Source organism: Bos grunniens, chromosome 19, assembly GCF_055505025.1.
Source record: "Bos grunniens cultivar Pamir isolate PY7600 chromosome 19, Bosgru_T2T1.0, whole genome shotgun sequence".
NCBI lineage: Eukaryota > Metazoa > Chordata > Mammalia > Artiodactyla > Bovidae > Bos > Bos grunniens.
This window is the reverse complement of record NC_141183.1, coordinates 63894225-63920144: the sequence shown is the minus strand read 5'-3', so window position 1 is coordinate 63920144 and position 25920 is coordinate 63894225. Positions and strand designations below refer to the sequence as shown.

The 25920-nt window shown below is 40.1% G+C and overlaps 2 pseudogenes; one reads left to right on the top strand and one right to left on the bottom strand.

Annotated features, from left to right (window-relative positions):
- Positions 1-11405: 11405 nt before the first annotated feature.
- LOC147352841 (olfactory receptor 4C13-like) lies at positions 11406-12411 on the bottom strand (annotated as a pseudogene).
- Positions 12412-20056: 7645 nt separating this feature from the next.
- On the top strand, positions 20057-21667 carry LOC147352840 (endogenous retrovirus group K member 10 Gag polyprotein-like; annotated as a pseudogene).
- The last annotated feature ends 4253 nt before the right edge of the window (positions 21668-25920 follow it).

Below are 25920 nucleotides of genomic sequence, written 5' to 3'. Positions count from 1 at the left end.
TCAGGGGGCCAAAGTATTGGAATTTCAGCTTTGTCATAAGCCCTTCCAATTAATATTCATGACTGATTTCCTTTAGGATAGACTGGTCACATCTCAATGCAGACCAACAGACTCTCAAGAGTCTTCTCCAACACCACGGTTCAAAAGCATCAATTTTTCGGTGCTGTTTTCTTTATAGTCCAACTCTCACATCCATACATGACCACAGGAAAAACCATAGCCTTGACTAGACGAACGTTTGTTGGCAAAGTAATGTCTCTGATTTTTAATATGCTGTCTAGGTTACCCATAACTTTTCTTCCAAGGAGCAAGCATCTTTTAATTTCATGGCTGCAGTCACCATCTGCAGTGATTTTGGAGCCCCCCCCCCAAAAAAAATAGTCACCATTTCCATTGTTTCCCCATCTATTTTTCCATGAAGTGATGGGACTGGTTGCTATGATCTTAGTTTTCTGAATGTTGAGTTTTAAGCCAACTTTTTTCACTCTCCTCTTTCACTTTCATCAAGAGGCTCTTTAGTTCTTATTCACTTTCTGCCATAAGGGTGGTGTAATCTGCATAGCAGAGGTTATTGATATTTCTCCCGGCAATCTTAATTCCAGCTTGTGCTTCATCCAGCCCAGCATAAATAAGCAGGGTGACAATACACAGCCTTGACTTACTTCTTTCCCAATTTGGAACCAGTCTATTGTTCCATGTCCAGTTATAACTGTTGCTTCTTGACCTGCATATGGATTTCTCAGGAGGCAAGTCAGGTGGTCTGGTATTCCCATCTCTTTAAGAAATGTCCACAGCTTGTCATGATCCACACAGTCAAAAGTTTTGGCACTTTAAATAAAGCACAAGTAGATTTTTTTTTTCTGGTATTGTCTTGGTTTTTTGATGATCCAACGGATGTTGGCAGTTTGATCTCTGGTTCCTCTGCCTTTTCTAGTCCAGCTTGAATATCTGATAGTTCACATTCATGTACTGTTGAATCTGGCTTGGAGAAATTTGATCATTCCTTTGCTAGTATCTGAGTTGAGTGGAATTGTATGGTAGCTTAAATAATTTTTGGCATTGCCTTTCTTTGGGATGGAATGAAAACTGACTTCTTCCAGTCCTGTGGCCACTGCTGAGTCTTCAAAATGTGCTGGTGAATTGAGTGCAGCTCTTTCACAGCATCTTTTAGGATTTGAAATAGCTCAACTGGAATTTCATCACCTCCACAAGCTTTGTTCTTAGTGTTGCTTCCTAAGGCCCACTTGACTTTGCATTTCAGGATGTCTGTATCTAGGTGAGTCATCACACCATTGTAGTTATCTGTGGTACATATATCTCTTCATCAAATTTCCTTGTCACCAGTCTTCTAACCATATCCCCCCGCCCCCCAAAATTCCTGACTATCCAGCCAATTTATTAGCCAAAACCCATGAATCAGTATATATTTTTCATTTCGACACTCCTTCCAAGTTAAATAATTAACTAGTTGAACCTCTTGAAATGTACCCATTGGGAGGATTTCCTTTCACTACTATTGTTCAGGTACTTTTCAGGATCAGGTTGCATTTATGCTGCTGCCAATTTTAAAGATCTTTTCAGAACTATTCCTTTACAAGTCCAAAGTCTTATATACCTCTGTTAATTCATCATAATGTATAGGTGAAGGCAGGGAGAGAGAAGGAAGTGTAATGGGAGTGGGGACCATGATCATTGTTGCCACTTTTCCCTGAAAATTTGCCTTCAGGAGTTACTTGGGCCAGATCATGCCTATATCACTTTATTTGATGATGGAATGCTGCTGTGCACACCCATCTTTGTGGCTTAGATGGTTTTGATAATACCAAGCACATGAAAGAAGCTTTGGTTGCATAGTGACTTGGTGACCCATGGTGAAGCATTCAGTTTCCATTAAGGCCCAGTGGCAGGCCAAGCACTATATTATAAAAGGAGAGTATTTATCTTGGAAGTATGGCAAGACTATGTTTCCAAAATCCTACTTGTCTGCACTGAAATTCACATACGGAAGCCTGGCAAGTTTTCCAACATTCTTACCTGCGATTGACACCAAGTACCATAGATCTACTGGTCTATAAAATTTGTCCTCAGTCTCAGAGAAGCTTGCATGTCAGGCTGAACCTGTACCAGAGCCTTTTCTATTTCTGGAACTCATTTAAAAGTAGAATCTTTTTGAGTAACTTTACAATTCAGTCAGAGGAATACACCCAAATGAATGATATGATGAATCTCAAGTCCAGTAAGGCAAAGAGGCATTGAACATCATTTTTGGCTATAGAAGAGGCCAGATGGAACAAGTTATACTTTATCTTAGGAGAGATAGCATTATCTGCCCCATACTACTGGTCTCCTGGAAATTCCAAGGAGTTTATTAGTAGTTTAATTGCTAAGTTATGTCTGACTCTTGCAACCCCATGGACTGTAGCCTGTCAGGCTCCTCTGTCAATGGGGTTCTCCAGGCAAGAATACTGGAGTGGGTTGCAGCTTCCTTCTCCAGGAGATCTTCCCAACCCAGGTATCAAACCCAGATCTTCTGTGTTGCAGGAAGATTATTTACTGACTGAGCTATAAGGGAAGGCCAATGAATTCGGGTCTCCTAATTCTAGTTTATAAGGAAATGGCTTACCAAAAAAACTAAAGTAGTCGCTACTTCTGACACAGTAATGAAAATCACATTTCTAGCTAAATATCAGGTACCAGCAGCTCTGACGATATGTTCTTGCATTGAAATACATCTGGCACAGAAGCTGGCTAACCTTAAAATTATCCATTGTCACTCTCCAAGAGCCATACGTACCTAGCAACAGGCAAAAATAGGAGAGCTGAACATATGTGGTGGTAACTCCCATCCCACATCTTTCAAAGTTTGATGGTACACTAATCTCTACAGTCCCTCCAAGAATATGGTACAACTTTTAGTTTACTAGTTTCCTAAGGACAGACAGTAGTAATGCCTTCCACTGAGGCTTTTCTGACATAATACCCTTTATTCCCCAGGTCAGTGAACCAATGTAAGAATTCTGTCAGTCGCTAATTACATCTGTTCCAATTGTCCATTCTGAAATTGGAGAACTAACCGCAGCATGGGTTCCATGATCACAGAACCTACTGTAAATAGACCTGAGCCAAACTTCGATTGATCACCAGACCTCATTTATTTCTAACTCTAATTGTGGGACTACAACAGTGTTTTGGACCTACGGGAATAACTTTCATGTTAAAGTCAGTGTCCTGAAACTTCTGATTATTTACTTTTCCACAGTGCATAGTTAGCCTGATAAAAGGTCAGAGGTCCCTCTAGGGAAATATAAGGTAAAGATGAATTATACATTTTTAGCAAGGTACCAGAGCCCTGCTTCAAGGGCACTGGATCTCCCCCTTTTTTTCCTTAGGATTCAGAATCTGTAAGCTTGCCCAAGTCTGGGATTTCATTTTGATGACACGAGTTTCTATATTCATGATTTGAGTTAGAATTTGTTTTACTTTATTTAAAACTTTTCTGTTGACACAGGTCAACTGAGAATTTAGTAAAATTCCTCTCTTTTTACCCTAGAAGCAACATGATCAGCTAGGCATTTCTTATACTGATTATTTAGATTGTCATTTTGACTCTACTATCCATTTGGGTAACTAAGGTCACCTTGCCTTTCAGATTAAGTACCATCACTTGACTACTGGCTGCTCCCTAAGATCAAATCACTCTTAAAACCTTTGCATCTCACAAACCAGCAACCAGTTTTTGTTAGACATCTGGGCTTTAGAAAATAGGCATCTCAGCTTTTCAAGGATGCTGAAGCATCCTCTTCAGATTTACTTCTCATTGTCATGATGAATGGTGAATGTTTTGGACCCTCTCAGGGAGGTTTAGTAGATTTTTAATAACAAATCCATTCTAATATTTCAATTTCAGTAAAGTTCAGTTCAGTCACTCAGTCGTGTCTGACTCTTTGCGACCCCATGGACTGTAGCATGCCAGGCCTCCCTGTCCATCATAAACTCACAGAGTTTACCCAAACTCGTGTCCATTGAATTGGTGATGCCATCTAACCATCTCACACTACCGTCCCCTTCTGCTCTGGCTTTCAATCTTTGCCAGCATCATGGTCTATTCAAATGAGTCAGTTCTTAGCATCAGGTGGCTAAAGTGTTGGAGTTTCAGATTCAGCATCACTCCCTCCCATGAATATTCAGGACTGATTTCCTTTAGGATGGACTGGTTGGATCTTCTTGCAGTCCAAGGGACTCTCAAGAGTCTTCTCCAAAACCACAGTTCAAAAGCATCAATTTTTCAGTGTTCAGCTTTCTTTATAGTCCAACTCTAACATCGATACATGACTACTGGAAAACCATAGCCTTAACTAGATGGATCTTTGTTGGCAAAGCAATGTCTCTGCTTTTTAATATGTTGTCTAGGTTGGTCATAGCTTTTCTTCCAAGGAGTACGTGTCTTTTTATTTCATGGCCGCAGTTACCATCTACAGTGAATTTGGAGTCCAAAAATATAAAGTCAGCAACTGTATCCACGGTTTCCTCATCTATTTGCCATGAAGTGATGGGACCAGATGCCATGATCTCAGTTTTCTGAATGTTGAGTTTTAAGCCAACTTTTTCACTCTCTTTCACTTTCATCAAGAAGATCTTTAGTTCTTCTTCCTCTGCCATAAGGCTGTTGGCTTCTGCAAATCTGAGGTCATTGATATTTCTCTGACTATCTTGATTCCAGATTGTGCTTCATCAAGCCAGCATTTCTCATGATGTAGTGGCTCAGACAATAAAGCGTCTGTCTGCAATGTAGGAGACCTGGGTTCAATCCCTGGGTTGGGAAGATCCCCTGGAGAAGGAAATGGCAGCCCACTCCAGTGTTCTTGCCTGGAAAATCCCATGGATCACAGAGCCTGGTAGGCTACCATCCATGGGGTTGCAAAGAGTCAGACACGACTGAGCGACTTCACTTTCACTTTCACTCTCCATATAAGTAAAATAAACAGGGTGACAATATATAGCCTTGACATACTCTTTTCCCTATTTGGAACCAGTCTGTTGTTCCATGTCCAGTTTTAACTGTTGCTTCCTGACCTACATGCAGGGTTCTTAAGAGGCAGGTAAGGTGGTCTAGTGTTCCCATCACTTTCAGAATTTTCCTCAGTTTATTGTGGTCCACACAGTCAAAGGCTTTGGCATAGTCAATAAAGAAGAAATATATGTTTTTGTGGAACTCTCTTGCTTTTTTAATGATCCAACAGAAGTTGGCAATTTGATCTCTGGTTCCTCTGCTTTTTCTAAATCCAGTTTTAACATCTGGAAGTTCACAGTTCATATATTGTTGAAACCTGGCTTGGAGAATTGTGAGCACTACTTTACTAGTGTGTGTGATGAGTGCAATTGTGCAGTAGTTTAAGTATTCTTTGACATTGCCTTTTTTGGGATTGGAATAAAAACTAACCTTTTCCAGTCCTGTGGCCACTGACGAGTTTTCCAGATTTGCTGTCATAATGAGTGTAGCACTTTCACAGAATCATCTTTTAGGACTTGAAATAGCTCAACTGGAATTATATCATGTCCACTAGCTTTGTAGTGATGCTTCCTAAGGCCCACTTGGCTTTGCATTCTAGGATGTCTGGCTCTAGGTGAGTGATCATGCCACCGTTGTTATCTGGATCGTGAAGATCTTTTTGTCTACCTACATTTTAATCACCTCTGCTACATTAACCAAAGTAGGGCGGGGGGATTTCTATGCAACTCACAATGGGTAATCATTTTGTCATGTATTAGCCACCACGAGCTATTTGAGGTTTTCTTACCTCATCCAGTTGCAACATTAAATGGAGATATCTGCTTAATGAGCCTATTTCAGTAAATTAGGTCTGATCAAATTTGATGATTTTTCTACCTCTTTCAAGTTTCATATGCATTCCCTAGATTTATATCACAAAGGTTTAAAGCCTTTCTTTACTTCCTTCCAGCTGCAACATGAAGTGTAAAATCTCTGCTTGGCAAGCACATCTCAATCAGCAATCAGGTCTGATCAAAGTTTTTTTTTTTTTTTTTTCCCTATAATTGTCCCATACTGGTTATCTCTATCCCCACATATATTCCTTGTATTTCTGTCTGTATAAATTAGAAAACTCAAATAGCTCTTTTGGAGTGTAGTTCACCTCCTCCAATATCAGTGTCTGTACCTTGCTTTCAGATGCCTGCTGAGGCCTGAGCCACGTTACAGAATCAGAAACAATGAGGGGAGCTGAGGTGGGTCCACAGGAGAATCAGCATGGCCTTTCACGACAACTGCTGTAGGGGAAACAATTACAGTTTCTTCAGCCAAGGTAGGGTTAATTCTACAGATAGGACATGTAGCCATGTCTTCTGGGTTTGGAGAGACCACTTTACTTGTAAAGAACACTCACCTTTTCCTTGTTTCATCTTTTAAGTTTCTTCAAACCTTTGGTGATCTAAGCTGGAATCTGAAATTTATTCATGACTCTTCTCATATCTTCATCCTATATTAAGTTCTGTTTTTTTTTTCTTTGCTGTTTATAATTCCTAAATATTGCTTGAACTCTTCTCTATCTCTCAGTTTTACTTTGGGTTCCCCAAGATGAAGACACTGAGATGAAATTTTCATGAATGCAATTTACAAAAGAGAGACTGAAAGAAGTGGCCTATGGTAGGGGTAAACAATTAGAGTTTAGCTTTAGCCTAGAGCCATGGAGCCCTGGAATATATGTTGTCCTGCAGTACTGGTTCCACCATACATCAAGGGGACCAGCCTTTTCAGTGCTGCTCCTGTCATTCACAATGAACTCCTGGTCTCTTGGATGGTGGGTATAATCCCCAAAGAGGCAGTTCCAAGTATGTCTCTTGCAGCTGTCCAGAAAGAATGGGGCTGTGAGCTTTTAGCAGCCCAGGCAAACAACAGCTGTGTTCTAGGTTCATCTGTGCAGTGAATGAGTTCTGACCAGATGCAGAGGATCTACAACATTCTTCACCATCACTGGCACCACCTGAAGTCACACCTCTATCATTTCACGTCCAAATTATTACAGTAGCCTCCCTACCATTCTGTTACTTGTACTCTTCAATTTATTTTCTCTACTATAGCCAAACACCTTCCCCAGTGGCTCAGATGGCAAAGAATCTGTCTGCAATGCAGGAGACCTGGATTTGATCCCTGGGCTGGGAAGATGTCATAGAGAAGGGAATGGCAACCCACTCCAGTATGCTTGCCTGGAGAATCCAATGAACACAGGAGCCTGGTGTGCTGCAGTCCATGGGATAACAAGAGTCAGACACGACTGAGTAACTAACACTTTTTCACTATAACCAAAGTTTTTATTCTAAAATTTTAAATCTAACTGCATCATGTGCTATCTTAAAATACCTTCCAAAATGAATCTAAATATATATATATATATATATATATATATATATACATATATATATATATAATATACATATATATATATATATATATATCTCTGAAATCACTTCACTGTACACCTGGAACCCACAATGTCAGAAATTACCTATACTTCAATATGAATATATATATATATATATATATATATATATATATATATATATATATATTAATATGACAACCCATTCCAGTATTCTTGCCTGGAGAATCCCCATGGTCAGAGAAGCCTGGAGGGCTAGAGTCCATGGTGTCACAAAGAGCCAGATATGACTAAGTGACTCAGCACAGCACATAGTTTTTAGTTTTAAGCCTTAACACAATGATGAGGCCCTTCCCAGTCTTTCCTGTTCCAATCACTCCAGCTTCAGTTCAGTTCAGTCCCTCAGTCAAGCCTGATTCGTCACAGACTTAGACACACCTGCTCCCTATCTTGCTATTTACCCTTTAGAAACTATCTAGCATGCTTCCTGGAATGAAGTGCATATTCAATAAATAGTTGTTGAATAAAAAGTTTAGCAACCACAGCTATGTGACATTTATGAGCAGTCTGTGTACACACTCCACCTTCTGGACTTTGTTGCATATTTCCTCTCCTAAAACATTCTTGCTTTTTTAAATGTCTATTCATGCCTCTGACTCTTGAGTCCGATTTCTGATGTCTTTTCACCTTGGAATGTTTCTTGAGCCCCAGGTATTTGTTGTGTGTCCCTCAAAAAGGCTTTCAGAGTAAGTACCCTTTTTTCCACTATCTTATTCTTTATAGTACTGTGTTTTAATTTATTGCTCTCTTTTGTGAGTCTATGAGTCTAAGGTCTGTGAAGACATCATTCAGGTTTTTCTTTATTCACTGGTGAAGCCCCAGAAACTGTCAGTATTTGATACATTCCTTGGGCTGAAAAAATATTTGTTGTTTAATGAGTGTAGGGTGGGTGAAATGAATGGAATATACTTATGCTGGTGTTGCTTTTTTTGTAAATGGGGCTACAAATTTAAACCAACCAAACAAACAAAAATTATAATGAAATTTTAACAAAAAGGAAATGTGGAAAATATTTTTTGATTTTTTAAATAAAAATATAAAAACCAATAAATATGAAATAATCAATATAAAATAATAAATATTGAAAAAATAGTGACAGAGAAATATAGGGGAAAACAGAATGATGATATCATGCTTAGGGCTGGGAGATTATCAAGTTAAAGTATATGGTCAAAAGATAACAAGTTTATTTTCAGTTTCTTCCTTATTCCTGGTTTATCCAGGAATAAAACCAATTCTTAGTTTTCAAAAGACATATACCTAGATTACTTCTCTGAGTCTGAAACAGGTAAAGGTAGAAAACATTTCCTAGTTGGCAATATTACATTTTGCCCACTATTTTATTGAATTTATTCATATATGCTTATACTTACATTTATTCATCTAACATTTATCATAATTTAGACATTGTGCCTTGAAGATAATATTATTGGCAAGTAGGTAAATATTTTACAGGGTATGACTTAATTTTTTTAATAAATTGAAATTCCTGTCTGTTATTAGATCATTCTTTTACTTGGATCTTCACTCTTTTTGATGGGTTATCAGGATAAAATTGTAACATGAGCAACATATTGCTTTGTATCACTTTGTAAAATGATTCTTAATGCAACAAGAAAATTTGGAATATTGTGCAACATTCCTTAAATTCCCCTTAGAGTTTATATGTTCCATTGCTTATCACATATTAATGCATATATATGGAATCTAGAAAAAAGGCAAAGATGAACCTATGTGTAAGGTAGGACCAGAGGTGCAGATGTTGAGAATTGATTTGTGGACACAGAGGAGGAAAGAGGATCTGGATGAACTGAGAGAATAGCATTGAAAATACCATGTGTAAAATCATTTGAGGAAAGCTTCTGTACAGCACAGGGAGCTCAGCTTGGTGCTCTGTGATGACCTAGAGGGGAGTTATGTAGCATGGTGTTACATACCACATACTATATATATAGATATAGATATAGGTAGATATAGGTAGATAGAGGATCCCGGTGGGCTTCAGTCCACAGGGTCACAGTCGGACATGACTAAAGCGACTTAGCACACTCCATATATACAATTTCAGCACAGTCCCTGTCTCAATAAATGGTAAGTAGTTTCATTATGGTTTTCCAATAGTCATGTGCAGATGTGAGATTTTGACTATAAAGAAGTCTGAGCACTGAAGAATTGATGCTTTCAAACTGTGGTGCTGTAGAAGACTCTTGAGAGTCCCTAGGACTGAAAGGAGATCCAACCAGCCTTTTCTGAAGGAAATTAACCCTGACTCTTCATTAGGAGGACTAATGCTGAAGCTGAAGTTCCAATATTTTGGCCGCTTGATACAAAGAGCTGACTTATTGGAAAAGATCCTCATGCTGTGAAAGAGTGAAGGCAAAAGGAGAAGGGGAGGCAGGGAGATCATAGGATAGCATCACCAACTCAACAGACATGAGTCTGAGCAAACTCAGAGAGTGGAGGACAGAGGAGTCTGGGGTGCTGCAATCCATGGGTTCCCAACGAGTCAGAAATGATTTAGCAACTGAACAACATAATTTTTTTTAATTTGGGATCATCGTCTGACCGTGTATTTCTGCAGTTAAGAACATGGTCTAAGACAGCAGCTAAAACTATGGTTCTTCAATATTTCTGTTTTGGAATTTTCCTATTCTATTTGTTTAATCACCTGTAAAATGAGGATATTAGCAATGCCTATTTATCTGGATAGTTACAGAGATTACTGCTCAATATCATTGTGTTTATTTTTTGTTTTATACAGTTTAGTTCCGTTCCTCAGTTGTGTCTGACTCTTTGCCACCCAATGAATCACAGCAGGCCAGACCTCCCTGTCCATCACCAACTCCCAGAGTTCACCCAAACTCATGTGCATCGAGTCAGTGATGCCATTCAGCCACCTCATCCTCTGTTGTCCGCTTCTCCTCCTGCCCCCAATCCCTCCCAGCATCAGGGTCTTTTCCAGTGAGTCAGCTCTTCGCATGAGGTGGCCAAAATGTTGGAGCTTCTGCCTCAGCATCAGTTCTTCCAATGAACACCCAGGACTGGTCTCCTTTAGGATGGACTGGTTGGATCTCCTTGCAGTCCAAGGGACTCAGAAGAGTCTTCTCCAACACCACAGTTCAAAAGCATCAATACTTCAGTGCTCAACTTTCTTTATAGTCCAACTCTCACATCCATACATGACCACTGGAAAAACTATATCCTTGACTAGATGGACCTCTGTTGGCAAAGTAATATCTCTGCTTTTCAATATGTTATCTAGTTTGGTTATAAATTTCCTTCCAAGGAATAAGTGTCTTTTAATTTCATGGCTGCAATCACCATCTGCAGTGATTTTAGAGCCCCCCCAAAATAAAGTCTGACACTCTTTCCACTTTTCCCCATCTATTTCCCAGGAAATGATGGGACTGGATGCCATGATCTTAGTTTTCTGAATGTTGAGCTTTAAGCCAACTTTTTCACTCTCCTCTTTCACTTTCATCAAGAGGCTTTTTAGTTCCTCTTCACTTTCTGCCATAAGGGTGGTGTCATCTGCATATGTGAGGTTATTGATATTTCTCCTGGCAATCTTGATTCCAGCTCGTGCTTCTTCCAGCCCAGCCTTTCTCATGATGTACTCTGTATATAAGTTAAATAAGCAGGGTGACAATATACATCCTTGACATACTCCTTTTCGTATTTGGAACCAGTCTGTTGTTCCATGTCCAGTTCTAACTGTTGCTTCCTGACTTGCATTAGAATGAATTTATTAAGGCATATAGATAGATAAAGCTAGAAAAACTAAGTCTCAACTTTGTAGAAGGTTCCAAACATGAAAAAGTAATCTCCTGCCAATTTGTCTTACATTTCATGAACCATTTTCTTTCCCCATTTCAGAATCTATGATTTGTAGTGGCTATTTTTCCCCCTTATGCCAAAGGTATTCTTTGCTGAAAGAATCAAAAATGTCCTTCAGAAATTTGCACCAGGAGAATAAATGCTGGTCTCCATGTAACTCTTATGACCTGAAATAGCTTTTCTATTACACAAATTCTTAATGACATTTTTCATCTGGGCATTTCTTAAGGTATAGATGAAGGGATTTAACATGGAAGTTATCCTAGTGTATAATATAACCACTGCTTTATCAAATGGTAAAGAAACTGTTGGTCTTAGATATACAAAAATGCAGGGCACAAGGAGCATGGTGACAACTGTGATGTGGGAGACACAAGTGGAAACGGCCTTGCGCCTTGCTGCCAAACTGTGGTTCCTTAGGGAACGCAGAATGACCACATAAGAGCTCATTAAGAGGATAAAGTTTAGTAGACAGATGAAACCACTGTTGGCAACAGCAAATAATCCTATAGTGTGAGTATCAGTGCAGGCGAGGTTTATAAGGAAATGGCAGCCCACTCCAGTGTTCTTGTCTGGAAAATCCTGTGGACTGCGAGCCTGGTAGCTTACTGTCCATGGGGTCGCAAAGTGTCGGACATGACTGAGTGACTTCAATTTCACTTTTCAGATCACACAAAAAATGGTCTATGACATGAGGGCCACAGAAGGATAATCTGAAGATGAAGAAGATCTATATGATTCCATGAAGAAAGCCTCCCACCCATGCCACTCCAATTAGCAGCCAGCACACCCTCCATTTCATGATGCTTGTGTAGTGCAAGGGCTTGCAGATAGCTACATAGCGGTCACAAGCTATCACAGTGAGCAGGATGGCCTCAGCACTTCCCAAGAAATGTTCCCCAAAGATTTGGGTCATGCATCCATTGAACAGGATGGTCTTCCTTTCACAGAGGGAATCAACAATCAGTTTAGGGGTATTCACAGAGGCGTAGCAAGCATCAATAAGAGAGAGATAGGCCAGAAAAAAGTACATGGGGGAACCCAGTAATGGACTGACTATAATGGTGACCATGATGAACAAATTTTCTACCACAGAGATGATGTAGACGACCAAAAACATGATCTTCTGCAAACTATGTATGTTCTGCAAACAAAAACTATGATTGTTCTGCAAACAAAATATGATCTTCTGCAACTCTGGATTCTGTGTGAGCCCCAAGAGAACAGTCTGTCACATTGTTCCTATTCTCCATGTATTTTGTATTATGGTTCATTATGTTACCTGAAAAAAAAAAAAAAAAAGTTACTTTTAAGCACCTTAACCTTGAGTTCATTGAGCCTCTCCATGGAATAAAAAATAAATGCACAGATTCTATGGAGTTCTGAGTTTTTAAGTTATTTTTTTGATATAGGAAAAATGTTTCTGATCTCTTAAAGGTAACTCGTATACACCCCTGGGGAGAGAGAATGCTTAGTTAGAGACATGAGGGACTCTGTGAACACATAGGCAGGAGATTTTCTGTGCACATATATTCATGTGAGATGATGCAAGCCCAATATGAATCAATAGATCTCACATACAGTGGCAGCCAAACCAGAGATGAAAGGTAGAATATGGATGTAAGAGCTACGAATGCAAAATCAAGGGATTTTTCCTCTATTCTTAGGAAATTAGAAACCATGTAAGTTAAATGAAAATGTGAGAGTAAGGATGAAGAGGGATGTGAGAGAGAGGGTGTGTTGGATTTAATTCCAAAAATGATCTTTTTCTGATGTGTATGAAGTGGGATGAGGTTTAGTAAGGGGAGGGAAGACAGAAAAAACATTAGTATCATACTCTTTATAATAGTTCACATAAAGTGTAACAGAGCTTTGGGAATAGAAAAGTAATGAAAAGGTAAAGAAGCTACTGTGCCAGAATGCTGCAGTGGGTAGCCGTTCCCACCTCCAGGGCATCTTCTCAACCCAAGGATTGAACCCAGGTCTCCCACACTGCAGGCGGACTCTTTACTAGCTGAGACACTGGGGAAGACCAATAAAATAAACATGTTTTCTAAATACAATGACTTTAAAATAATTGATAAATATACTTTAATGATAGTATGCTATATTCACAGCATTATTACAGTCTATGTATATTTCTTTCATATAGCAGATGAGAAACAATCTTAGTATATAATAGTAAAAATATAGTAGTAATAATAATATTAGCTAAAACTTGCTGATCATTTACTGTGCTCTAAGAGGCACTAAGCACAGCTGAGAGGAGCTACCCCACATTCGAAGTCAGGGGCAGAAGCCCGGAGGACCCAATGCCCGAAAGGCAGCAGCCAAGAGGAATTACCCCATGTCCGCCGAGGTCAGGGGCAGCGGTTGAGAGTGCCAGGCTGCGACGGCGCAGGAACGGCCGAGAAGAGCTGCCCAAGTCGGAGGTCAGGGGTGGCAGCTGAGAGGAGCTACCCTGCGTCTGAGGTCAGGGGCAGCAGCCTAGAGGAGCTACCCCATGTCCGAGGTCAGGGGTGATGGTGGAGAGGAGCTAACCCACGTCTGAGTCCAGGGGCGGCGGCAGGGAAGAGCTGCCCCACACCCCCAAGCCCGAGGCCAGGGGCGGCGGCCAAGAGGACCAAACCCACGTCCAAGGAACAGTGGCTGTGTGGGCACAAGAGGGCCTAGAGGAGCTATCCCACATTGAAGGTCAGGAAGGGTGGCGGTGAGGAGATACCCCTCATTCAAGGTAAGGAGCAGTGGCTAAACTTTGCTGGAGCAGCCATGCACGCCCAGGGTAAGAGAAACCCAAGTAAGATGGTAGGTGTTGCAAGAGGGCATCAGAGGGCAGACACACTGAAACCATACTCACAGGAAACTAGTCAATCTAATAACACTAGGACCACAGCCTTGTCTAACACAATGAAACTAAGCCATGCCCGTGGGGTCACCCAAGATGGGTGGGTCATGGTGGAGAGATCTGACAGAATGTGGTCTACTGGAGAAGCGAATGGCAAACCACTTCAGTATTCTTAGCTTGAGAACTCCATGAACAGTATGAAAAGGCAAAATGATAGGATATTGAAGGAGGAACTCCCCAGGTCAGTACGCGCCCAGTATGCTACTGGAGATCAGTGGAGAAATAACTCCAGAAAGAATGAATGGATGGAGCCAACGCAAAAACAATACCCAGCTGTGGATGTGAGTGGTGATAGAAGCAAGGTCCAATGCTTCAAAGAGCAATATTGCATAGGAACCTGGAATGTCAGGTCCATGAATCAAGGCAAATTGGCAGTGGTCAAACTGGAGATGGCAAAACTGAATGTCGACATTCTAGGAATCAGTGAACTCAAATGGACTGGAATGGGTGAATTTAATTCAGACGACCAATTTGTCTACTATTGTGGACAGGAAATCCTCAGAAGAAATGGAGTAACCATCATAGTCAACAAAAGAGTCCATAATGCAGTACTTGGATGCAGTCTCAAAAACTACAGAATGACCTCTGTTCGTTTCCAAGGCAAACCATTCAATATCACAGTAATCCAAGTCTATGCCCCAACCAGTAATGCTGAAGAAGCTGAAGTTGAACGGTTCTATGAAGACCTACAATACCTTTTAGAACTAATATACAAAAAAGATGTCCTTTTCATTATAAGGGACTGGAACACAAATGTAGGAAGTCAAGAAACACATGGAGTAACAGGCAAATGTGGCCTTGGAATACAGAATGAAGCAGGGCAAAGACTAATAGAGTTTTGCCAAGAGAATGCACTGGTCGTAGCAAACATCCTTTTCCAACAACACAAGAGAAGACTCTAAACAAGGACATCACCAGATGGTCAACACCGAAATCAGATTGATTACGTTCTTTGCAGCCAAAGATGGAGAAACTCTATACAGTCAGCAAAAAACAAGACCAGAAGCTGACTGTGGCTCAGATCATGAACTCCTTATTGCCAAATTCAGACTTAAATTGAAGAAAGTAGGGAAAACCACTAGACCATTCAGGTAGGACCTAAATCAAATCCCTTATGATTATACAGTGGAAGTGAGAAATAGATTTAAGGGCCTAGATCTGATAGATAGAGTGCCAGATGAACTATGGATGGAGGTTCTTGACATTGTACAGGAGACAGGGATCAAGACGATCCCCAAGGAAAAGAAATGCAAAAAAGCAAAATGGCTGTCTGGGGAGGCCTTACAAATATCTGTGAAAAGAAGAGAAGTGAAAAGCAAAGGAGAAAAGGAAAGATATAAGCATCTGAATGCAGAGTTCCAAAGAATAGCAAAAAGAGATAAGATAGCCTTCCTCAGCGATCAATGCAAAGAAATAGAGAAAAACAACAGAATGGAAAGACTAGAGATCTCTTCAAGAAGATTAGAGATACCAAGGGAACATTTCATGCAAAGATGGGCTCGATAAAGGACAGAAATGGTATGAACCTAACAGAAGCAGAAAATATTAAGAAGAGGTGGCAAGAATACACAGAAGAACTGTACAAAAAAGATCTTCATGACCAAAATAATCATGATGATGTGATCACTGACCTAGAGCCAGACTTCCTGGAATGTGAAGTCAAGTGGGCCTTAGAAAGCATCACTAAGAACAAAGCTAGTGGAGGTGATGGAATTCCACTTGAGCTGTTTCAAATCCTGAAAGATGATGCTGTGAAAGTGCTGCATTCAATATGCCAGGACATTTGGAAAAGTCAGCAGTGGCCACAGGACTGGAAAAGGTCAGTTTTCATTTCAATCCCAAAGAAAGGCAATGCCAAAGAATGCTCAAACTACCGCACAATTGCACTCATCTCACATGCTAGTAAAGTAATGCTCAAAATTCTCCAAGCCAGGCTTCAGCAATACATGAATCGTGAATTTCCTGATGTTCAAGCTGGTTTTAGAAAAGGCAGAGGAAGCAGAGATCAAATTGCCAACATCTGCTGGATCATGGAAAAAGCAAGAGAGTCCCAGAAAAACATCTATTTCTGTTTTATTTTCTATGCCAAAGCCTTTGACTGTGTGGATCACAAAAAACTGTTGAAAATTCTGAAAGAGATGGGCATACTAGAGCACCTGACCTGTCTTTTGAGAAATCTGTATGCAGGACAGGAAACAACAGTTAAAACTGGACATGGAACAACAGACTGGTTCCAAATAAGAAAAGGAGTACATCAAGGCTGTATATTGTAACACTTCTTATTTAACTTATATGCAGAGTACATCATGAGAAACGCTGGGCTGGAAGAAGCACGATCTGGAATCAAGATTGCCAGGAGAAATATCAATAAGCTCAGATATGCAGATGACACCACCCTTATGGCAGAAAGTGAAGAGGAACTAAAAAGCCTCTTGATGAACGTGAAAGTGGAGAGTAAAAAAGTTGGCTTTAAGCTCAACATTCAGAAAATGAAGATCGTGGCATCCGGTCCCATCACTTCATGGGAAATAGATGGGGAAACAGTGGAAACAGTGTCAGACTTTATTTTGGGGGGCTCCGAAATCACTGCAGATGGAGACTGCAGCCATGAAATTAAATGATGCTTGATCCTTGGAAGAAAAATTATGACCAACCTAGATAGCATATTGAAAAGCAGAGACATTACTTTACCAACAAAGGTCCGTCTAGTCAAGGCTATGGTTTTTCCTGTGGTCATGTATGGAGGTGATAGTTGGACTGTGAAGGAGGCTGAGCGCAGAAGAATTGATGCTTTTGAACTGTGGTGTTGGAGAAGACTCTTAAAAGTCCCTTGGACTGCAAGGAGATCCAACCAGTCCATTCTGAAGGAGATCAGTCCTCGGATTTCTTTGGAAGGAATGATGCTAAGGCTGAAACTCCAGTACTTTGGCCACCTCATGCGAAGAGTTGACTTATTGGAAAAGACTCTGATACTGAGAGGGATTGGGGGCAGTAGGAGAAGGGGACGACAGAGGATGAGATGGCTGGATGGCATCACTGACTCGATGGACGTGAGTCTGAATGAACTGCGGGAGTCAGTGATGGACAGGGGGCCTGGCATGCTGTGATTCACTGGGTCACAAAGAGTCGGATACGACTGAGCGACTGAACTGAACTGAAGAGGCCATCCAATACTTTGGCCACCTGATGCAAAGAGCTGACTCATTTGAAAAGACCCTGTTGCTGGGAAAGATTGAAGGCTAGAGGAGAAGGGGATGACAGAGGATGAGATGGTTAGATGGCATCACCGACTCAATGAACATGAGTTTGAGTAAACTCCTGGAGTTGGTGCTGGACAGGGAGACCTGGCGTGCTGCAGTCCATGGAGTCACAAAGAGTCAGACACAACTGAGCAACTGAACTGAACTGAAGATATTTCATTAGCTAAACTTCATTAAAAACTTGTGTTTACTACTATTATTAATTCTCTTTTTTAAAAAATTTAAATTTATTTATTTTGATTGGAGGTTATTACTTAACAATATTGTATTTGTTTTGCCATACATCAACATGAATCTGCCATGGGTGTACACGTGTTCCCCATCCTGAAACCCCCTTCCACTTCCCTCCCCATACCATCCCTCTGAGTCATCCCAGTGTACCAGCCCCAAGCATCCTGTATCTTGCATCAAACCTGGACCTGCGACTCATTTCTTATATGATATTCTGAATGTTTCAATGTCATTCTCCCAAATCATCCCACCCTCTCCCTCTCCCACAGAGTCCAAAAGACTGTTCTATACATCTGTGTCTTTTGCTGTCTCGCATATAGGCCTATCGTTACCATCTTTCTAAATTCCGTATATATGCGTTAGTATACTGTATTGGTGTTTTTCTTTCTGGCTTACTTCACTCTGTATAATAGGCTCCAGTTTCATCCACCTCATTAGAACTGATTCAAATGTATTGTTTTTAATGGCTGAGTAATACTCCATTGTGTATATGTCCCATAGCTTTCTTATCCATTCATCTGCTGATGGACATTTAGGTTGCTTCCATGTCCTGGCTATTATAAGCAGTGCTGCGATGAACACTGGGGTACACGTGTCTCTTTCAATTCTGGTTTCCTCCACATTAGGATGTAGAAGTTTAGAGAAGTTAAGAATTCTATCAAAACTCAGACAGCTACAAAGGACAGAGTTAAGATTAGTTTAAATTACACTTTTTTTTTTCCAAATTCTTAAACCATAACTTATAATATTATTACAATAAACAATTAGTAAACTTTTAAAAATAGAACCAATATAGTCATATTTATCTTTACCCTACTTCAGAGACAACCTATACAAAGATCAGAGATGTACACACACAGTATAATTTACTGAAATCCCCCAGTATTAATAACTATATGGTACTGCTTTCATTAAAGGTACATTTTTTTTTTCTCTTCCCTACTTACACTTCCTCCATCAAAAATATCCCTATAAAGCATGAACCCACACTCTTCTGCAAAATGTTGCAAATGATGTTGAAAATGACAATCCCATTGGGAGAGCATATTGATTTGGGAATCAGAAGATCCAGATTAGAATCTTACCTTTTTCCACTTGCTCCTTGTTGATCTGAGGTGAATCTTGGCATCTTATATTTTTGTTTTTCAATATCAAGTGAGAAGTATAATCCACCTCACATCACAGGCTATCATGAGAACTGATTGAAGAAATGTATAAATGTATACACCACACTGTTGGAGATACACAGAGGACCTTCCTCACTTGTATGGATATTTATGCACTCAAGATTAGGAATAATTGATATTTTTGGCAATGATACATCTAAACAGTTGACCATACAATAGACTGAGGAAGAATTATCTCCAATTTTACTTTTAAAGAAGTCACAGAGATCCATATTATGTTCAGCATTTACTCCCAGGAAGTTCTTCATATGCATGTTTGAACTAAAAAAGTGATGCTTCATATCATCTGATATCTTTTTGTGTGTGAAATGTGTTTAAGTTTTGTTTTCATACTCATGAGTAGTCTTAATTATTAAAAATAAGTATATCTGGGGTTAGAGAAAAGGGTCTTAACAAGTTTCTTAATCTTAGTGAGACTAGTATTTTCTTCTGTTAAATTAGGTTTATGATATCTTTTGAAGAAGGTGCTGAATGTATTTACTACTGTATTCAAAAAGTATTAAAATATAACAATTACTATATATGGAAAACAACAATCTTTACTAAGCAACAGAACTATTGAAAAACTTACCTGCAGGGAGCTGCCCATGAGAACGGGGTCCTTTATCTAAAGGACACAGCTCTGGGAGCTGCCTCAGTCCTTGAGGGTTTGCTTGAAAACATAGCTCTCTGTCCCGCCACCCCAGAGATTAGGCGATTATTTACTGCAGACACCTGGAGTTCTGGACAAACTTCTCACGCACAGAGAAATGTTATCTGGTGTAAGAAATAATAACAGGGTGCCATTCCCATGCTCTCTAGATTTCTTGTGACTTTTTGTAAGATGTATAGGTCAACCAAGAAAATACTGTCTTGTCTTTCTCACGCTCTCCTGTATAAATATAAGATACTGAATAAAGTCGTGGTCAGACTGCATCCCTTCATGGAGACGTGTCTGAACCTCTCAACCCCATCTTTGTTGTAGAATTCTTTTACTGTAGTTTTCTTTCTCAGCCGCGCGGTGCACGTTCTCGGGACCTGATCAACTTTGCCGGCTGGCACTGGCAGGTGGCGCCCGAACAGGGACTTGGGAATCGGAGCGCGACGACGGCCACTGCCCACCAAGATTGAAGTTAAGTAACAAGGAATTCCTAATTATTTGAAGTAAAGGGCAGGGAGTGTTATTGTCAAGAGTAATAAATCATGGGACAAGGCAATAGTCCCCAGTTATTTGTACATATGTTGGAAACTATGTTAAAATGTAGGTAAATTCATGTAAATAAGTTACAGCTAGAGAAGTTTTTACTTTTTATAGAAGAAGTTTATCCCTGGTTTTCAGAGGAAGGAACAGTTAGTCTGGAAACTTGGAAGAAAGTAGGAAAACAATTGCAGACATATTATTCCCTACATGGTCCCAATTGTGTCCCTGTGGATGCTTTCTCTTTGTGGACTCTCATAAGAGACTGTCTGGATCCTAAACATGAGAGACATAAGATTCAAACGGCCCTTTGGGATTCCACAGAACCTGAAGTTGCAGAGCCTGCCGCCCCCTGCCCCCCCCCCCCCCCCCCCCGAGCCGCTTTATGCCCTGCCTGAGGGAGCAGCTTGTAAGGCTGGAGGAAATGATGATGTGTTAAGCTCTGATGAACAGGAAGAGTTAAATGAACAAGTGGCTCAGTACCATAGAGAGGATATGCCTTGGGAGATGATGGTTAGCATGTAATCCCCCTCAGGAAAAGGGGAATTAAAGTATTCAGGGCAAAAAAAAAAAAAATTCAGGGCTTTCCAAAGAATAGCTGGATAATTTAATTCAGAAAATTGTTATAACAGTAAAAAAGGAAGCACAGGGAGACTCCCACTCCAGCCAGCCTGCGCCTCTAGCATATCCTCCCTCGATTCTTGCTGGGCTCGATCCAACTCCACCTTTCGTAGAACCGCGAGAGCTTATATCTATCCCTGCTTCTATATCCCAGTGAGAACATAAAAATTAGAAGTGAGATATTATTATCTCCTCTTCAACAAGCGATTAAGCGAGCTAATGAAGAAGGAGAACATATTCCTGGGTTTTCAAGAATCTATCCAGTATTTGAAAATGCTCAACAACAGAGGTATTATAAACCGCTACCCTTTAAACAACTAAAAGAGTTAAAAATGGCTTGTGCACAATACGGCCTGACTGCGCCGTTTACTCAGGCTATTATAGAGGCTTTAGGAAATCAAAATCTGCCACCTAATGATTGGAAACAGGTTGCTTGGTCTTGCTTATCTGGAGGATATTATTTACTATGGAAATCTGAGTTTGCTGAGCAGTGTGGGATCACAGCTGATATCAATAGGTGACAGGGACTGAACACCACTTATGAAATGATGGTGGGAGAGAGGGATTATCCAGACACTAATAATCAACTTAATTATTTGCCTGAAGCCTACCCTCAGATTAGTGCTGCGGCTCTACGAGCATGGAAAAAACTTCCAAATTCTGATAAAAAGACTGAAGATTTATCTAAAATTCGCCAGGGGTCAGATGAACCATATCAGGATTTTGTTGCCCGCCTGCTTGAGGCAATTAGTAAAATGATAGGGGATGAGCAGGCAGGAATGATGTTGGCTAAACAGCTTGCTTATGAGAATGCCAATTCAGCTTGTCAAGCTGCCCTGAGACCTTACAGAAAAAAGGGAGGCTTATCCGATTATGTACGGATTTGTGCCGATATCGGCCCTTCGTACGTTCAAGGCATAACTTTGGCCGTGGCATTACAAGGAAAGACAGTCAAAGAAGTACTGTATCAGCAACACAAGCGGGATAAGGGATAAAATTTTGCAATTTGCTCACTATCACCAATTTCTCTTTCCAAAAATCGTTTTTTCTCAGCCCCTTGCCGATGCCCTAACTGTATTTACTGATGGCTCTTCTAATGGAATAGCTAGTCTGATTATACAGGACAATACTGCCACCTGGCGTACTAATTATAAGTCTGCTCAATAAGTAAAACTATTTGCCGTTTTTCAGGCTCTATTACAAATCTCTGCTCCATTTAATTTATATTCTGACAGTCAATATATCATAAGAGCCTTAAACACTATTGAGACTGTTCCATTTATTGGTACCCTGAATTCTACTATCCAAACTCTTTTTTTGTGATATACAACATTTAATTTGCTCCAGAGTTAATAAATGCTATTTTGGTCATATTCGTGCTCACTCTGGACTTCCTGGACCTTTAGCACGAGACAATGCTTTGGCTGATGAAGCTACACGTATGATATTTCCTTCCTTAGAACAAATGGCAAAAACTTCTCACAGCTTACACCATCAAAACAGCAATAGCTTGAGACTTCAATTTGACATTACTTGAGAAGCTGCCAGACAGATTGTTAAGCAGTGTCAAACATGCCCTCAATTTTTTAGTGTCCCCCATTATGGAGTTAATCCCCGAGGATTGTTGCCAAATGACATATGGCAAATGGATGTTACCTATATTCCTGAATTTGGTAAACAAAAATTTGTTCATGTTACTATTGACACCTTCTCTGGCTTTTTACATGCCTCTCTACAATCCAGAGTAGCTAGCAAACATTGTATAGCTCATTGCATTAAATGTTTTGCTGTTATGGGAACCCCTAAGACCATAAAAACAGACAATGGTCCAGGATACACTGGAAAAAATCTTCAACTATTTTGTACACAGTTGTCTATCTCACATAAAACAGGTATCCCTTATAATCCTCAAGGTCAAAAAATTATTGAACGGACACATCAAACTCTCAAACATCAATTACAAAAACTAAAAAAGGGGGAATTGTATCTCAATACCCCCTCCAACTCTCTAAACCATGCTTTATTTGTTCAAAATTTTTTTACAATTGGATATACGTGGCTGTTCAGCAGCACAACGATTTTAGAATTTAGATGTGCAAACAATAAGACCTAAAGTCTTTTGGAAAGACCCACTTGTCGGAAAATGGTATGGACCAGATCCAGTAATAATTTGGGGACGAGGGCATGTTTGTGTTTTCCCACAGGATGCCGAAGCGCCGCGCTGGCTGCCGGAAAGGTTGTTACGCACGGCGGAGATGATCTCTAGTAAATCAGATGAGGAGATTGACGATTCAAGAACATGATGAATTACCGTCTCGGCAACAACTCCAGACATTGATGCGAGAGGCACAGAATTGCATTGCTGTGCAGGGCGATCCGATATCGCCTTTAAGCTTCCTGATAACCTTATTAATTATCTTAAATCAGATTAATACTGCACACTCTGAAGAATATTCAAATGCTTACTGGGCTTATTTCCCCGACCCTCCCCTTCTCCAACTGGTGGGCTGGGAGGGTCGGTCCATTCCTATATACACTAATGATACTGTGGCTTTAGGTGGTTTTTCAGATAAACATATTATTCCTAATCAAGTTAATTTCTCTTATCATGGAGTGTTTGATCATTTACCTATTTGTCTGTCTAGATATTTTAATTCGACAGGATGTCTTTTTGTTGGGGAGTCAGGATATGCTGATTATGACAATGGTTGGAGCCTGTATATTCCTGAAGTAATGAAAGAATCTGGAATTCCTCAACATCGTAATGGAACTGGTCCTTTAGCTATTCCTTTCTGCGACTTTGGAACAAGGGGAAGAGTCACTGCTGCACCATGGAAACTGTGTCGAGATGGAACTACTATGGTTTATAACATATTTGGGACAAACGAGTCATTGTGGGACTGGTCTCCAGACTCGGCCCAAAACCCTGGAGCTCAGGATAATAGAAACTTTGCATCCCATATTTGGAACTTGGGCGGCTCTAAAGTGTTCCAAACAGAAATCTGGAAACTAGCTGCTGCCCTTGGATGTGAGGGTTCCTACCTTCAGATGGGATCAAACGTGAGACATGGTTATTTATGGAATCTCACCATGAGGTACCGTCATGCATGTGTGCCTCACCCTTATGCTTTACTAGTAGGATCTGTAAAAATACAACCTGGGTTACGGAATTATAATGTAACTTGTAACAATTGTACTTCGACTAACTGCGTTAGGGGAATTACTAATCAAACTAGGGTTCTAGTCTTGAGACGGCCTGCTTTTGTTATGGTTCCTGTAAAGATTAATAGGTCTTAATATGATGAAAGAGGACTTGAACTTTGGAGAGAAGTAGAGGGCACTTTAATGCGTTATCCCAGGGGAATAGGGTTAATAATTCTGGGATTTATAGCTTTGGTAACCTTTATTGCCTCCTTGATTACTGCAGCCCTGTCCCTGACACAATCAGTGCAAACTGCAACTTTTGTTAATAATCTGGCACAAAATGTATCCTTTACCCTGGGGACTCAAGAAGATATTGACAAAAAGCTAGAGGACCGATTGAATGCCCTTTATGATGTTGTAAAATTTTTAGGTGAAGAGGTTCAAAGTATAAAGTTGAGATTATGGGTACAATGTCATGCTGATTTTCGATGGATCTGTGTTACCCCCAAAATATATAATTGTAGTATAACTGCTTGGGATAAGGTGAAAGCTCATTTAGAAGATATTTGGCATAATGAAAATATTTCCTTAGATTTGCTGCATCTACATCAGGAAATAATGAACATTGAAAATGCACCCAGACCTGATTTGGATGTTGCAAAAAGAGCTGAATCTTTTGTTAAATAACTTTTTCGACATGTACCTACTGTCAATAGTATTTGGTACTTGGGAGCGGCCATAGGAGGACTATTCTTAATAATTTTAACTGTTTCATTTCTTGCACCTTGTTTAATTGAAAAACTGATTGATGATCTATGGATGATAAAGGCTTCCATCTATGGAAATGGTCTGTGGTTAAAGGAACATAAGCGTGCGCCTATATAAAAAGAAAGGGGGAGATGCGGGGAGCTGCCCATGAGAACTGGGTCCTTTATCTAAAGGATACAGCTCTAGGAGCTGCTTCAGTCCTTGAGGGTTTGCTTGCAAACATAGCTCTCTGTCCCGCCACCCCAGAGATTAGGCGATTATTTACTGCAGACACCTGGAGTTCTGGACAAACTTCTCATGCACAGAGAAATGTTATCTGGTGTAAGAAATAATAACAGGGTGCCATTCCCATGCTCTCAAGATTTCTTGTGACTTTTTGTAAGATGTGTAGGTCAACCAAGAAAAATACTGTCTTGTCTTTCTCACGCTCCCCTGTATAAATATAAGATGCTGAATAAAGTCGTGGTCAGACTGTGTCCCTTCGTGGAGACGTGTCTGAACCTCTCAACCCCATCTTTGTTGTAGAATTCTTTTACTGTAGTTTTCTTTCTCAGCCACGCCGTGCATGTTCTTGGGACCTGATCGACTTTGCCGGCTGGCACCGGCATTTACCTTCTAGTCTTAGATGATATTAATTATATTGGAGGGTGTTCAGAACTAATTCCGTTTTAAAATTGACCTCCTCTTTGGATAAGAAACTTCCAATATGAAAGATGTGACACTCTCAGAAAGAGGTTATTCAGATAATTCAATATCAAGCCAATAGAAGCTAAGTAAATCTTTCTATAGGTCTAAATCTTTTCTTCTAGCCTAAAGACTGAAAAAGCTTTCACAGAAAACATGGGACTTGAATTTAGAGTAAATTCACTTAGAATACCAAGGCAAAATGATCTTCCATAAATGGTCTGATCCAAAAGCTAGGAGGCAGAATGTGTGGTGAAAACATTTTCAAATGGGTCTTTGCACTCTTGACAAATCTTTCTCTGGAAATCTAAACAACAAGAAAAGACATTTTCAATTGCATGCATGGTTATTTACCAAATTTGCCATACAGGTTCTAGGACCTGGTCTATAGCTGCAGTTTTCTCTCTCAGGAATTATCTGCTTTGATGGAAAGATTTTGTCTTAGCAGCAAGTATTCTCTAGGGACATGGTTGGGAAACACTCATTTTTGAGTAGGGAATTATATTCCCTGCACTTACAGCCAAGAGATGTGAGTGTCCTTTCTCTATCTGAACCTGGCTTTTTAAGTAGGCTGATTGTTGTATGAATAACAAAGATGGTGTAATTCTATCCCAGTAATATCTGTGATGTAGTTACCTTGTGAGCTCACGTC